This window comes from Microtus oregoni, unplaced genomic scaffold, assembly GCF_018167655.1.
Source record: "Microtus oregoni isolate MIOR12 unplaced genomic scaffold, Mior012 000087F_ref0000451, whole genome shotgun sequence".
Lineage (NCBI taxonomy): Eukaryota > Metazoa > Chordata > Mammalia > Rodentia > Cricetidae > Microtus > Microtus oregoni.
In genome coordinates, this window is record NW_024544554.1 from 2,089,492 (window position 1) to 2,106,195 (window position 16,704).

A 16,704-nucleotide genomic window follows, 5' to 3' on the forward strand; every position below is an offset into this window, starting at 1 on the left:
AGAGAGAAGGCTGAATCCACCCAGCCTGCTGGGAAGGAATCAAAGCTGGGAATGGGTGCGCCCTACAGGAGCCAGCTGAGTTAGTTACCCTGGAGAGATGACCATTTTAAACCACAGGCTGTGTTTTTTCACAGTGCTGCCCCAGGCTCCCGTTCTAGCGGCTCCTAGTTGTTGGAGATTTTGCCGTCTGAGTGATACAGATGAATGGCGGTGTCGGGGAAGGTCCACGAGAAAACCTGCTCACTAGACCTGTGGGAGATGGTCCAGCTCCAGCTGCCTCCTGGGAGGGCTGCCTCTTCCCCAGATTTCTTCGGGGCTTTGCGGTGCTGTCCTGCCCAACTTGTATAAAGTAAAAAAGGCTATAGAGCGCTGCCTTTGAAGGCCCACTGCACTCTCAGAGACTCTGAGCGCCTTTGAACCCAAAGTTTTATGTTGCCCTTTTAAAAGCCCCACCCTTGCTGTCCGTCACCCATACAGACCATCCATTTCCACCTATCATTCCCAGCTATCTTTAGGGCACACAGAGTACCACTTTAAAGAGATGCAGTGGGAGACAAGTTCCCTATCCAAGGTCGTCTTCCTGCCTGGCCGGCCCTTGGCCAGCTAATAGAAGGCATATGCCCAGAAGACACTGCTTTGACTAAAGGAACATGCAGCAAACTTAGACATCTCTATTAGAACAGGGGACTCGAACATCGCTAGCAGGAAGTCCAGCGCCACAGCTTCCAACCGGTTCGTCAAACCCAAACCCACAATATCGGAGTCCTCATGAATGAAGGGGGAAGAATATTCTCCAGAGTCTGTGGGTGGGTTCGGAAGAAACCACGCACGCCTTGAACAGTGGATGAGACGACCCTGAGCTTCCTGGCCCACCCATGTAATTCACTGTGCTTGTGACGTCGGGGACGCCAGACTCCAGCAGGCGTGGGATGCCCTTACCCGCCCCAGAAGTCACAGGCGTCACCGCGCCTTTCCACGCCACCAGCCCGGGGAAAGAGAAGGGGCGGGGACCTGGCAGCAACTGGGCTGCCCGTCTCGCAGCCAAGAGAGGCAAGGCACCTCCCCGGCTTCGCAGCGGTGACCTCCGCGGTCCTCCAGGCCGCTCGCCCTCCGGCTGCGCCCGCCCCAGGACGCCGGCGCCGGGTCCCCGCGCGACTACCTCCTGGCGTTGGCACTCCCCTCCTCCTCCTCGCTCGCCCCTCCTCCGCCTCTTCCGTTTCAGAGGGAAAGTCTGCAGCCTCTTTCTGGGCTCCGCATCCCCGCTTAGGTAATCCTCTTTCCTGCTTGCGCCACCCCTCCCCGGTGTCCCCGCGCCAGCGTCTCCTCCTCCGCGCATCTGGGTCCCCGCGAGCGGCGCGCGCTCCATCGCCTCCGCGGAGAGCAGGTGAGTCGGTCTCCGGCCGAAGGCTGCTGGCCTCCGAGGCTGGGCCTGCGAGGTCCCGGGCCACTGCAGCGAGGCCGCCCCGGCCTGGCCGTGCCCACGGGGACAGAGCCCGAGTCGCCAGCCGGGACGGTCCCGCAGCCCCCCTAGCTCTGCAGGAGCAGCCTGCAAGAGATCGGCGCGGGAAGATGAGTAGCAAGCAACTTTCTTCCCCTGCTTGGTTCCTTTCGGTTCTGCTACTAGGCTCTAGGTTGAATGGACTGACCTGAGGATGGTCGAAAGCAGAGGCCCAGGTCCCACGGGTTGATGGCGTAGCTGCCAAGAAGCCAGGGAGCAGTTTGAGAGATGCTCGTTGGCAGGGGTCTGTGTTGGCTGCCTCGAGAAACCCCTTCTTGAATGTAAAGTAAACAGACCGGGACTATATTTAGACAAATCTCCGTCCCTTCCTTGTAATTCTTTCTACACTTTGAAGTCTGGTTGAGTGAGACATGCCTAAGGCAGCAGGTGTGGACTGCATGGGCGGGTGTCACCTAAACCTGTAACCTGGCTTTGGTGAAATCACACGGACCGTCAGACGTGAGGAAGAAAATCCAGGGGAAACGCGTGAGCGAGCACAACATGTCCTTTGGAGATTTCCATCCTCAAAACTACCACTGAACGCGTGGAAGTTTGCCCACTGGGTGAGGGTGTTCGCTTAAAAAGCACGGCGGCTTGAGGCCCTGCGGACAGGCCACTTGAGGGAAATGGAACGTTTTTTTGGCTCTTTGCCCTTAATTTCCAATTTCGATAAGTTGGTAAGGCTTGGGTCCGCTCCTAACAATCTAAGGCAGAAAACAGACCCCTACTCTTGGCTGATGAACTAACTGAATGACCTCAGCCAGGCCTATGAAAGTATAAGGGAAAATGCAGACAACAGGAAAGCCCATTTTAACCCCTGCTCAACCCGTTTTCTGTTTGTTTGTTTGTTTGTTTGTTTTTTTTGGTTTTTCGAGACAGGGTTTCTCAGTGGTTTTGGAGCCTGTCCTGGAACTAGCTCTTGTAGACCAGGCTGATCTCGAACTCACAGAGATCCGCCTGCCTCTGCCTCCTACCCGTTTTCTGCTTTATTAACTTAATTTTTAAGGGCTTTCATGCTACTTTTGAAGTTAATTCCTAGTCATGACGTAAGTCATACGAAATGAATAAAGCTACCTGTTTTGAATAGAATAAATACCTCCTCTTGGCAAGTTTTGAACTCAGCCACCGCTTGTGTGGTAACCGTAGCCTAGATTCAAGCTCTGTAGTATGAAATTCATTATCACTGATTTAAGTTATAGCTATACTTGGAGTAAAACCACACTGGGAGAGAAAAAAATGCTTATTTCTTTTTAGAAACAAAAAAAGCCAACAAAATACAAGCAATCGGGGTGAATCATTATAAAGACATTTCCTCTTTTATTTCGACCCTGAATAATAATTAGAAAAAAAAAGTCTTATTCTATTTCAAGTCACCCCCGAAACTGCTCAAAAGTTAAACATGTAATCAATTAAAAGCAAACACCTTCGGCTTTAAAGGCAAAAATGGCACACACGAGAACTTTCTCCAGGTAGGAGCCCTTGTAAATATCCTTGTTAAAATGCAGCCTGTGACCTAACGAGGTCAGCAGGACTCAGTGTTCGTGCTTTTTGCCCGGGGTAATTTGGAAATAAAAGTTTTGCTTTCTGTTTCTCACAATTAGCGTGGAGTCATGTTCCCTACGCATGCCTTTTAGTTAGCATGACCCGAGCTAGGGGGCAGGTAAGGGAATGGCAATAATAGCAGAAGGTGTGTGTGTGTGTGTGTGTGTGTGTGTGTGTGTGTAGGGTGAAGGGTTTATCGCATAAAGCCCTGCATAACCCCGGGACTCATACAAAAGGCAGGCATAGCCGTCTTCCAGTACTTTGAGGTGAATTCTCAGGACAATCTGGCTAGCTAGAGCAGCCTGAGCAAGCTTCAGATTCAGTGAGAGACACTGTTACAGCGAACTGGAAAGATCTAAGGGGACCTCCAGCTCCAACTGTGGGCTTCCACAGGCACACACACACACCCGCATCTACAAATATTGGATCATGCTATGCATACGTGCGCATAAACATATACCACATGCACGAAATGATACTCGGATGCAACTTGGTAACTCCATTCTAATGTTTAGTTAGTAAGGTAGACAGGGTCTGATGTATCTCAGCCTGGTCTCAATCTCTCTGAGGTAGAGGAGAGCCTTGATTTCCTGTTTCCACCTCCGCAGTGCTGGTGTTATAGGAATATGCCTCCACACCAGGTTATTAATACTGAAAATGGATCCTAGGGCCCCAGGCATGTCTGGCGAGCACTTCACCGACTGAGCTGCATCCTCAGTTCACAACATAGTACTTCTAAGTCATCATTTCAAAAATAAATTTAAAGTAGAAAACAACGACAAATTTTTGAAAGGATGAACAATACCAAAAAATACGCAGTCTTGAAATCTGCAAGTGAGAATGAATTCATTGTTGCAAAGGTGGGTAGCTGTGTGGTCGTTCAGAAGTCTTCCGTGTAAAATGTTCATTAATAAAAGTTGAGGTTTTATGTACGTAACGATGTTACTCATTTAAGAAATCAGTGCATCTAATTCTTCTGCTGACCAAATACATATTGTTGCAAGTGTATGTTCTTACACATATTTTTTGCAACTCCATATCCATTATGATGTATGTAATGCTAATCAAGTCTTTTCATATTAAAAAAGTTTTTCGGGCTGGAGAGATGGCTCAGAGGTTAAGAGCATTGCCTGCTCTTCCAAAGGTCCTGAGTTCAATTCCCAGCAACCACATGGTGGCTCACAATCATCTGTAATGGGGTTTGGTGCCCTCTTCTGGCCTGCAGCATACACACAGACAGAATATTGAATACATAATAAATAAATAAATATTTTTAAAAAAAGTTTTTCCTATTGAAAACCTGAATAGGGATCAGGGGTGTACATAGTCTAGTTTTCCAAATTCTACAAAATGGAACACATCCATCTGCAAGATTTCATTCCTTTGAGTTACTTCCTGCAGGTAGTGGTGTTTGATTACATAAAGAACAAGTAGGACATTTTCTTATAATTTCCTTAGTTTGTTGCCACGTGATGGAAAAGTCTGTTTTTAAACTTCTGCTGTTGACATGGTGTGTTGTTGCAAGGGAGAGGGGCTGCATGTTTGTCCCAGCCACCCGGCTAGCTTACACCTGAAATAACCACACAGAAATTGTATTAATTAAAACACTGCTTGGCCATTTGCTCTAACTCCTTTTTTTTTTTTTAACTTTCAACAAGTGGTCTAGTCGACCACTAACACATGATGTGTGTTATGTATATGGAGTGATTCATATTTCTGATTATTTCTTGTAACTGAATAAATAATAGTCAATTCTGTATCATCTGGTATAAATTCAGCCTATTTTTCTTTTTGTAAAGATTTATTAACTATACAGCATCTACCTGCATGTATCCCTGCAGGCCAGAAGAGGGCACCAGATCTCACTACAGATGGTTGTGAGCCACCCTGTGGTTGTTGGGAATAGAACTCAGGTCCTCCGGAAGAACAATCAGTGCTCTTAACCTCTGAGCCCTCTCTCAGCCCTACCTCTAACTTCTTATTGGCTAACTCTTACATATTAGTTTAACCCACCTCCATTAATCTGTGTATCATCACATACCAGTGGTTTACCAGAGATTCTAACCCGTGTCCATCTCTGGCGGAGGATCCATGGCTTCTCTGACTCTGCCCTTCTTCCTCCCAGCATTCAGTTCTGTTTTCCCCGCCTACCTAATTTCCACCCTATCAACTAGGCCAAGGTAATTTCTTTAGTCATTAACCAATGAAAGCAACACACAAACAGAAGGAACTCCTACACCAGTGTGGTTTTTTTTTTTTAACTGAAATTCTGAGACCTTCAGCATATTTCCAACCAATGATTGATTTCTGCACTGTCTTGTGCTACAAGACCTGGCAGACCCATGATGTGTGTTATGTATATGGAGTGATTCGTATTTCTGATTATTTCTTGTAACTGGATAAATAATAGTCAATTCTGTATCATCTGGTATAAATTCCGTGGTTACAACTCTTTCTGCATATTGTGAATCAGTAACTCTGTTGAGAGGTTCTTTAACATACCATAGCATATAATTGTGACTTTTGGACAGAACCATAAGGGCATTGATTCACTTAAGTTTTCTGATTTTTAATCTGTCTTTCCTAATTATTTATATCAGTTATTGGTGTGTCCCCTATAATGTGGGGAAGGATCCAACTAGTTCTCTTTATAAGTTGAATTCTCTTGCTTTTGGGGATAGTTGTTGTTAATCTCTCCCAAAAAATTACTACAAGCTCTTTACCAAGGTTCACTTTCTTTCCATAATGTGTCAATTTCATCATTCTTAAAAGGTACTATACTTTCTGCCGGGTCTATTCCTGCTAATTAATGAAATCTCAATTTTCCTTTTAGAATTAACTCAGAGACCTTTTACACATAAATTTTTTATTTTTTTACTTGGTTTATGCAATAAAAGATCAATTCAAAGATAATATCTTCCCTCTGCATTAAAATCCTGTAGGAGAATGCTGTAGGAGAATGTGACCACAATGCAATTAAACATTGGATCCACGTGTGCCTTCTGCAATTTCTCTTCTATCAAAGCCAATTCTCTCTCAGCTTTGGCTGATAATTTCCTGGAACTATTTAAGTCCTTGTCACCATCTAAGATTTTGTTTAAACTAATCGGTTCATCAAGTTTTATCCCAATAGTGGGCCATAGATTGGAAATATCTCCTAGCAATCTTTGGAAGCCATTAAGAGTCTACAACCTCCTATTTTGCACCTTTTGGGGCCTCATGTTTTGTAAACCTATATTATAGCCTAAATAGTTAAAAGAATCTCTTCTTTGAATTTCAGGAGCAATTTGTATTCCCCAACAAGGCAAACTTTTCTTTACTTCTTCAAAATTCTTTCTAAAGTATCTACATTAGAATCAGATAATAAACTGTCATCCAGGAAATGGTAAATTATAGATTCAGGAAATTGCTTATGCATAATTTCTAATGACTGCCATACAAACTATTGGCACAGGGTGGGGCTATTTAACATTTCCTGTGAGAGAACCTCCTATTGATATCTTTTAGCAGGCTGAGAATTGTTATAAGTTGGTATTGTGAAGGCAAAATTTTCTCTGCATTTTTTGTAAAGATATAGTGAAGAATCAATTTTTAAAATCAATAACTATAAGAGGCCATCCTTTAGGTAATAGGGAAGGCAAAGAATTCCAGCCTGTAGAGAATTCATTGGCTGAGTTACCTTATAAGCAGCTCTTAAATCTCCATTTTTTCCAGAGTTCTTTTTAATAACAAATACGAGAAAAAAACAAAACAAAACAAAAAGAACAAATATGAGAGAATTCCAAGGGCTGGTTGAGTCTTCAATATGCTGAGCATTTAATTGCTCCTGTACCAGCTGTTCCAAAGCCTTCATTTTCTCTGTTGTTAAAGGCCATTGTGCAACCCATACAGGGTTGTCTGTCAACCATTTTAAAGGTAGAACTGTTGGTGCCTTTGGAAGATTAGCAACTGTTGCGTTCTCTTCCTGTTCAACCTGTTCTTTAAGATGTATTGTAATATTTTCCCCAGAAGCATATATTAATCTATAGGTTGTTTCTAAGATTGGGGAAATGTTAATGTGAGTATTGCATTGCTACAACAAATCACGTTCCCACAAATTCATTGCTATGCTAGCAATCTATGGCTCTAATTTTCCTCTCTGTCCTTCCAGCCCTATACGTTCAACTGATCTTGCACTCTGCTTTACCTGAGATAAAGTTTCAATCCCTAAAAACTGAACATTTACCTCCCGAAGAGGCCAATTTGGATGTCAAGATTCTGGTGAGATTATTGTTACATCTGCACCTGGGTCTACCAGACCTTCAATGATAACGTAATTTTTTCCTATTTTTAATTTTGGTCTTTGTTTATTCATGGAAGCTTGCCAAAGTACTTGCTTTATGGTGTCTCCTGATTTTTTTTTTTTGTTCTCTCTTCTATAGCTGTTCTATCATCCAAAGCAGTACGATTTCTTATAATAGGTCTTGGTTTCTTTAATTGTTCTGGGAAGGAATTTCCTCTATGATGGCAAGAAATGATTGACCCGGATTTGGCATAGGGGTCTGTGAGAGGTCTGGAGTTACCCAATGGCAAAGGATTGCCTTGAATGTCTCTGGTTGATCTACATTCATTAGTCCAATGCCTGTGTTTTCCACACCTTCTGCATAATCCATAATGGGGTGGCATTTTGTTTGAATTATGCTTAGAATAAACATTGTTTCTAGGAATGTTTACAAACCTTTTAAAGTGTCCTTGTTTGCCACAATTATAATACTTGACATTTCAATTTTTTTCTCAAACCTCTGTAAATCACCTCTCCTATTCGTACTTCATTATGGTTATGAAGTTCAGTGTTAATTGTATCTCAGATCCAATCTTCCAAGGGTGCTGATCTTGTCTCTAATGGCCTAATTACCCTTTTGCATTGAGAAGTAGCATCTTCAAAATCCAGACGTTCAATTATTATTTGTCCAGCTTCTGAATTTGGTACCATTCTACTTGCTGCTGATGTCAATCTTTGTAAGAAATCCATGAAGGTTTCTTTTGGACCCTGTATGACTTTAATAAATGATTCAATCTTCTCTCCTTCTTCAATTCTGTTCCAACCATTCAAAGCTGCTGCACAGCATAAAGCCAGGATGTGACCATCATATAGGAATTACATTTGTACATTAGCATAATCTCCTTCTCCAAAAGTTGATCCTGGGAGATTTCCATACCTCTGGTTTTACTTTGTTGTTCAATCATCTTAGTGTCTTCCCTGAACCAGGCTCTTCGTTGTCATTGTGACCAGGCTTTAAAACAGCTTTAACCAACTCTATCTAGTCGTTAGGGATAATACTATTACAAACTGACCACAAGTTTAACATTTTCTTCACAAAAAGTGAATGCATGCCATATGAGACTATTGCTTCATTGAATCTCCTTAAATCTGACAGTGGCACAGGAGTCCAGTTATCTGTGACAGAGCCTCTGCCGTTTGATAATTTCTGTTTGAAAACCTTAGGCTGTTCCTCTCCAACCTTTTAATGAAGTGTTGAAATTGATACTCCATTAAATTCCTCTGCCTGAATTTGAATATCTCTGTGATCTGTTTTATTAAGTTTTTCTAAGGCCTGTGTCTTAGCACTCAGAGTAACCAACTTTCTTAGTGATCAAAATGATGATAATATTTACAACTGACATTGTATAAATCCTATCTAAATTAGTTATCTTCTCATTTAACTGTTCCATTTTCAAATTGTCCAGTGTATTTTCCTACAGAGATCTAACACTCCTTCCACTGTAATAATGTTTCCCATTTTTGAATGTGAGAAAAAAAACTCTTTTAACTAATTCTTCCCTTAAGGTTTCCAATTTTCTCAGCAAATTTCCCACTATGTTGTTGAAGATGTGAGATTTATTGTTGCTACGTAGAACAATAAAAGCTTTACTGGATTTCAAGGCAGCTATGTGGTTTGGCAACAGCCCAAGAAGGGGGCTCAGGGAAAGCCAACCAGGAGAGAAGAAAGAAAAACCTAGCCGGTAGGGTGGTGACTCCAGCCACGTGTACCTCTGACCTGTACCAGTGGCTGTAAAGCCACAGGCAAATGGTTTTTCTTTCATGAATTTGTATTCCAAATGTTGGGCTCCAGATATAGTACAAATGATTAAAACCCAGAGACAGATATTGGGGTTCAAGCTGAAGACCAGAAAACCAAAGTGGCCACCCATTGACTCTTACCCCTAACTGAAACTGAAATGGCAATCCTGCCTCTAGGCATCCTCAGACTGAGACTGAGCTTGAGACCCTTGTCCTCCTGTCTTATATTCCTCTCTAGTGCTGGGATCAAAGGCGTGCACCACCACCTGGCCTCTGTGGCTAACTAGTGTGGCTGCTGGGATAAAAGGTGTGTGCCACCACTTCCAGGCCTCTATGTCTGACTAGTGTTGCTGCTTTGCACTCTGATCTTCAGGCCAACTTTATTTATTAAAACACAAGTAATTTATCACTACAGAACATACCTGTGGCTGGTAGATTCCCAGCATGACCAGACCAAATGGCAGGAGAACCTAGTGAGTAAAAAGGCAAAGTGGGTTTTAACCTTAAACGACTAAATATTTTAGATCTCCTCAATTAATTATCTAAATTTAAATTAATTCACGTAACTTTATCAGTTGGTATTTAAATGGGTGCTTTTACACTGTAACAGTGGTAGGCTTCCCGTTGGTGTAAAGGAGGATGACACTAATACCAAAGGAGGAAATTAAAATGACCAAAACGTAACTTGGTTTAAAAAAAAAAGGGGGGGGGGATGCCCTGGTTTTTCATTATTAGCAGCTTACATGTTTTTAAATTTTTGTATGTGTATGAATATTTGCCTTCGTGTGTATATATGTACCAGTGCGTGTCTGGTGCCCAGGGAGGCCACGTGAGAATGTCAGAGCCCATGGAACTCGTGTTACAGACATTTGTGAGCCGAGTGGGGGCTGCGGATTAAAACCAGATTCTCTAGAAGAGCAGCCACTGCTCTTACCTGCCAAACCATCTCTCCCGACCATCTCCCCAGCCCTGTTAGCAGCCTTTCCAATGAGGGTTTGAACTGCCCGATTTCAGAGCTCACCCCTACTCAGCTCCTCAGAATTTACAGGACTTGTGCACAACCCCGGTTTGTTCTGGGAATGATTACGAGCCTCTTTTAAAAACATGAGCGATTATAAGCTTCATTAACAGAAAAATGGGGAAATAAAAATAAGGAGACCAGGAAGATAAATATTAACCAGCTTATGGTTAAAGATCACCAGAAATGCAAGAGTACTCTGTTTAGATATTTCTTTCTTTTTTTTTTTTTTTTTGAGACAGGGTTTCTCTGTGGTTTTGGAGCCTGTCCTGGAACTAGCTCTTGTAGACCAGGCTGGTCTCGAACACACAGAGATCCGCCTGCCTCTGCCTCCCAAGTGCTGGGATTAAAGGCGTGTGCCACCACCACCCGGCTGTTTAGATATTTCTATGACTTTTTTTTTTTTTGGTTTTTTGAGACAGGGTTTCTCTGTGATTTTAAGGAGCTGCACATATTGTTTAGTGCTTTGAGCTTTTTAGATCAATCATATTATACATATTCTCTTTTTCAGTCTTTTTGCTTTTAAGGGTAAATGTTACATTTGGAATTCTGTATTGCTCTCTTCCGTATCTTGAAACATCTGTTAAAAATAAGTATCAAGACAAGGGTGGATTCTATGATTATGACGCCAAGGGGAAATTCATCCGTCAGCGTGTGTTGAACCCCTCTGAGTATGCTCCAAGAGTTATAAGAAATCAGATATGTTTTCAATCTCTTGCCAAACAGAACACAGATTAATTAACAAATGCTTAGTGTGTTAGGGACCCAGGTTAGCCGTATAGCTCTCTCCTGTTCTCCCTCAGCCCAGGAACCGGAGCTGAAGGATCCAGAAATGGCTCTGCTGGAGGCTTTTTTCTTTCCATCCATGTGTTAAATACACACATACGCATACACACACGTGCGCGCACACACAGGCACACACACACACTGGCACACATCTGCACACATGCATGCGTGCATGCACACACACGCTTACACACACCTACACACTCACATTCATACACACATGTGCACACACAGGCACACACACAAACTTGCACACATCTGCACACATGCATGCATGCACGCACGCACACACTCACACACATGCAGGCACATACTTGGATGTTGGAATGAATTAAATCCATATACAATTTACTGCCTTCTTTGATGACAGAATATTTTCGTGAGCTATTTCTGTATTGTGTCCTCTTGCAATTATTCATCTCCACTGTTGTGCAAATGTGCTAGAGTTGACTTCATTTTACTATGGATGGTTACTTGCATTCCTGCCAGCGTTAGCTCACTGGAAGGATGATGTATGCACACACTCTTGAAGACGTATTTTGATGCCTGTGCGCATACATCATTTGGGATATGTGAACAAGGGAAACTGTCCGACCATGGATCACCATTTCTGTTGCAGAAAGTGAACATTCTACCAACCACACAGTGGTTTTTCAGGCAGTGGCACCAGCTTTGTCCAGGCCTCCACTATGTAAAAGATGATTGCTCTGTGTCTTCATCCAGATGCAGACATGTTGGTCTTTTTTATGGAAGCAGTTCCCTTGGGCTCGTAGTGATATCCTGTTGAGATTTGAAGTTGTATTTTCCTAAGTACCTGCAAGGTAAACTTTCTCACCTGTTTATTGACCATTTGTGGTCAGGAGTTTGGATATCTTTTATGAGGTACTTACTCAAGTTTATTGCCCTTGAAAAAGAGTGGTAAAAACCCAGAGGGAAGCAGGTGAGCCAGGACGAACAGCTCCCAGAAATGTGTCGTGTTCCCAGAGCACAGAGACAGTGGGCAAGAAGTCAGAACTCAGTGACTGAAAGGTAAGACTGAGGGCCTGTAACATAGGGACAATGGTCACCCAGGTCCTAGTGCAGGCAATCCCATTCCGTAATGCTGGCTCCTGAGACGTCTTGGATGGCTAGATGGCAGGAAGTTCAACCAGGAAGACATTTTAGCTTCCAGTAAACGCAGGATCGCAAGTCTCTGGTAAAGCTGCCTGCTCATTCCTCTGGGTCAGGTGACCAGGAGGGCGGCTGCACATCTCAGAAAAAACGGGCCTGGGCCTTAGAAGCCTGAGTCTCCTGACAAAACACCCCCTTCGTAGAAAAGTGTCTCTCCGAGCCACCTTCAGACAGTCTGACGTGAGGCCAGAGTCATGGCACAGCTTCCAGGAGCCAGAGTTTCCACCCATACGCCCAGAAACTGAAGCAATCAGATCTGGCCTACATAAAGGGACTTTTTCTGGGTTGTTCACAGCGTTACAAATAGTTCCCAGGCTTTGGGATTTAATGAACTGCTAAATTTTCAGCAAAGGTTTCAGTGACCCACATAACTTGCTGGCCTCAGACTTTCTCAGAGAAGGACGGATGACTGGGGTGTCTTTGAGGTCCTATTCTGTAGTCAGAGCTGCCGTTTATTAGCTCCTGTGTGCAGACTCGGTACTGGAGCCTTTCGGGACACCTCGTTTGAACTTCAGACATCAAGGGAAGGTAAGCTTTAGCCCCCAGTTGCAGATGAGGAGAGGCTCAGAGAGGCTGAGCAGGTTTCCTGAGTCGTTCAGCACGCAGCTGAACTACGGGTAGAATCTAGGTCAGTTTGATTGCAAGGTCTGTGCCTTTCATATTATACTGCTCATTGCCTCTTAAAATACCTGTAAACTGTTCGGAATGTATTGTTTTTCTTTTCATCCTGTGAGTCAAACTCAGAGCTCACGCGTGCTAGGCAAGGGCGCTCCATCTGAGCTATAGCCCTAGCCCCAGAGCTGATTTTAGACTTCTGTTTGGGTTTTCTTTTCAGACAGGGTTTTACATAGCCCAGGCCTTGAACTCACCTTGAACACTGTCCCCTCCCCATTCTATTCCTTCCTCCTGACTGCTGGGACCAGAGGCCCGTCTACTGCTAGATCTGGCTTGCTCTCCAACATAGACAAGAGAATAGGTAGAAATTTAATGAGTCCTGTTGTAATGAGGTTTTTTTGTTTGGGGTTTTTCAGGGGAGTGTTGCGTGTGTGTGTGTGTGTGTGTGTGTGTGTGTGTGTGTGTGCAGGTGGATGTATGTGTGCACACATGAGAAAACCGAAGGTCAACTTTGGGTGTGTTTGGTTGCTCAGTCTTTGAGCAGGGTCTCTCACTGAATCTTAAGCTCTGTTGCAGTGACCTTGAGTTCACCTGTCGCTGCTGCCCACCCCAACCCCCCAAGCTAGGGTTACAGGTGTGTGCACTGCCGTCACCATGCTCAGCTTTCTGAGTCCTGAGAATCAAAACTCAGGTCCTTGCAGTGGTGTGGTAAGCACTTCAAAGAATGAACCATGGCCTCCCCCTCACATCCCCTGCGTAATTTTTTTTGTTGTTGTTGGTTTGCTGTGTTATTTTTTCATTGTCCTACTTCATTTTTTTTTTAGTATTTTTCCAATTAGATTTGAAAAGCTCCCCAAAGCCAGAGACTCTAGTCTCTGATATCAGGACACAGTTTTATGTCTGTCTGTCTTTATATGTATGTATAGATAGATAGGATAATAAGATAGATGGATATATATATATATACACACACACATATAGAAGGATGGATACATAGATAGATAGACAGACAGACAGACAGATAGATAGACGTGTGTATATTATATATGCATGGTTTAGTCTGAGATGATGAGGAACGAAGTCTGTTTTGCTGAAAAGTGGCTTGGTGGCTCATTACAAACCAAGGCTGCCAAGAAGCTGCTTCCACGCTCACCGTGTCCCCACCAGGCTGGCTGCTAGAGTATCAGCTACCTGGAACATCCGTCTCATAGAAGTAAACTTCTTGACCACACAAGAAGGACAACCTATCCCACTTTTACTATTTGGCCAGAAGACGGAGGACAAAGGGAGGGGATTGTGCTGGCCTCTCTCTGGAGAGGAGGTAAGGATTGCATTCCTCTGGCATGACGGCATTGAAGCCTTGACCCCCGTCCCTCAGACCATGACTGTGATGTCCCATGCATTGACCCACCCTCCTGCCTGGGTTCAACCAAACATGAGTGGGAAATAGTTGACAAAATGTGTATGGGCTGAACACACACAACCATTTCCCTATCGTGTCCTAAATGCAGAAACGAAAGAAAAGATGCATTGTATTTGTTTAACTCTGCGAAGCTGTGTTGCTGTGCCTGTCTAAAACACCTAATTGGTCTAATAAAGAGCTGAACGGCCAATAGCTAGGCAGGCGAAAGGAGAGGCAGGGTTGGCAGGCAGAGAGAATAAATCTCAAAGGAGAAGATCTGGGAGTGAGAGAAGAAGGGCGACTTCAGGGGTCAACCACCTAGCCACCCAGTGCAGCATGAATAATAAAAACCCAGAGGCAGATATTGGGGTTCAACCTAAAGATCAGAAAACCAAAGCAGCCAAGCCACTAGAGAGTTCTTACCTCTATGAAATCTCCAGACTGAAAGAGTGAGTTCCTGTCTCGTCACACCTTATATTCCTCTCTAGTGCTGGGATTAAAGGTGTGCACCACCAGCACCTGGGCCTCTATGGCTAACTAGTATGGCTTCTGGGATTAAAGATGTGTGCACTCACTACCTGGCCTGGATGGCCGACTAGGAGGCTGTTTTGTATTCTGATCTTCAGGCAAGCTTTATTTATTAAAATACAAATGAAATATCACCACACCACAGCAAGCCATGGAATAAGAAGAAAGAAATACAGAAATGTAGAAAGGTAAAAGCCCAGAGGCAAAAGAGAGACAAGATAATTTAAGAAAAACTTGGCTAGAGACAAACCAAGCTCAGGTCAGGCATCCATAAGTAAGAATAAGCCTCCATGTGATTTATTTCAGAGCTGGTTGGCAGGCCCTCCAAAAGAGCCAAAAAAGTAAAAACACAGCCCAAAACATGGGTGTGTCTTAATCCAGTCTGACTGAATCCTTAAGAAGAGGGAGACATGCCTGAGTTACATGGCCACCACAGAGAGGCCAGGTGAGGACACACTGACGAGTTGCCAGTCTCTGACCGGGAGGCTGTCCAGTCTTAAAGAGCAAATGAATACAAGAAGAACTGGGTACCCGTCACGATCGAGGCCCCTGTCTAGCCCCATCGCCAGCGTCATGCGTTTGGTTAAGAGAGACATCGCTGGACAGTGAACAAGTACCTAGGGCGTGCCTTACAATGCGTGTGAGCACAGGCTTTGCTCACTTGCTTATGAGAAAAGGGTTTTTCTGAGAGTGGAGGGAAAACAGCTGTCAATTAAATAGTGACATATGACCAAACTGAGTTCAAGGAGCACCGAGCGTGCACATGCACGCGCACACACACACACAGAGACCTACAAATAAAAACAATCACTACTTAGAACAAGCTCTGCCTAGCCCTGAGCGTGAATCATCTTTCCTATAAGGCTTCATTAAGATTCTCACCGTCAGGTGCCAACCATCCCCAAAGAGAGCAGTGAGGCAATTAATGGTTGTATAAATTCAATTAGCTTTCTAAGGTAATTTGAAAGATAATTCCCATAGAAAACTGGAGAGATTGTTTGCTGGTGTCACCCCTATTCTTTTCAGAAATGACTTGCGTCAAGGGTTCCAATTAAGGGTGATATGCCCTGGCTGTTTTCTTACCTGCCTGAATGAGCTAAGATAAATGGGCAGAGATAAGGGTGGAGTGAGATAAGGGTGGAGCTTATAAAGGCAGGCGATTGGAGTTTGGGGGAAGAAATGAGATTTCCCACCAGAAAGTATAGTAGGTCCGCCAGCCAAATATAAAGTTGTTCGTTGAGACAAAGGGCTTTCTGTGTTGTCCCAGATGGCCTCAACACCCTGGGCTTAGCTGCCTCTGTCTCCCAGAAACAAGGCGTACAAACTTGCAAAGCTGCCAGAAACGTAGACAGTTCGGTATCCATGCTGTAGGAGGTGGTTTGTTTGCGACCGGGGACTCCAGAGAGAGGGAATGAGCTGGAGAAGTACTGTGATGGTTGGGCTGGCTGGGGAAAGTCTCCACTGACCCTGGCCAAGGAACCCAGAACCATGTGGAGCCTGACAAAATGGGACGAGCGAGCGGTGTGTTGGGTCAGAAGAAAAAGAGGCTGAGATTGACGTAGGACGCCTCAGGACCTGAAAACCCAGATGCAGCGCTATGAGTTTCTAGAGCCCATATCCCGGTCATCACCGGCCACAAGTTCAGAGCTGAAAGTTTTCTCCTTTTGGCCAAGTTCCTGTACCTGCTAAGAAACATCTGCTCAGGTAGGGAAAAGGGCTGCTACTAGAATAAGCCAGGAGTGGAATGGAGGAATTCCAGGTCTCCAGAGGCAATGGTGCAGAGGCTAAGCCGGCAGTGGAACCGGTGTAGTCTTTTCTTTTCAGATAAAACATTGATTTTTGAAGCCACTGAATGTGATAAACAGTTGATACGTATCTTGCTCAAGTTCAAAGTGAGCTTTACATCCCCCATGTTGCTTCTAAATAAGAAAGAACCCAGATACTGTTGCTTTGTTGACTCCTTGCTCTTAGAGTAATGCAGACTATTTGCTAATAACAGTGGTGGTCCCTGGATTTATACTCTGGTGGCTCATGAGTTATAGTAACGATATGTATGCATCTCTCTGCTTGTACTGTTTTATTAA

The 16,704-nt window shown here is 44.0% G+C and overlaps 1 protein-coding gene across 3 annotated transcripts in view; it reads left to right on the plus strand.

The window, feature by feature from the left end:
- Positions 1-823: 823 nt before the first annotated feature.
- The window catches only part of LOC121442202 (inositol polyphosphate 1-phosphatase), a 31,319-nt gene continuing 15,438 nt past the window's right edge, over positions 824-16,704 (plus strand). The window contains exon 1 of one of the 3 annotated variants that reach the window (XM_041643675.1): positions 824-1,267. The gene's annotated coding sequence lies outside the window, so the exon portion shown is untranslated. Of the gene's footprint in view, positions 1,385-12,477; positions 12,604-16,704 lie in introns of those variants that run through there. The other 2 variants (XM_041643672.1, XM_041643674.1) reach the window with 2 other exon arrangements.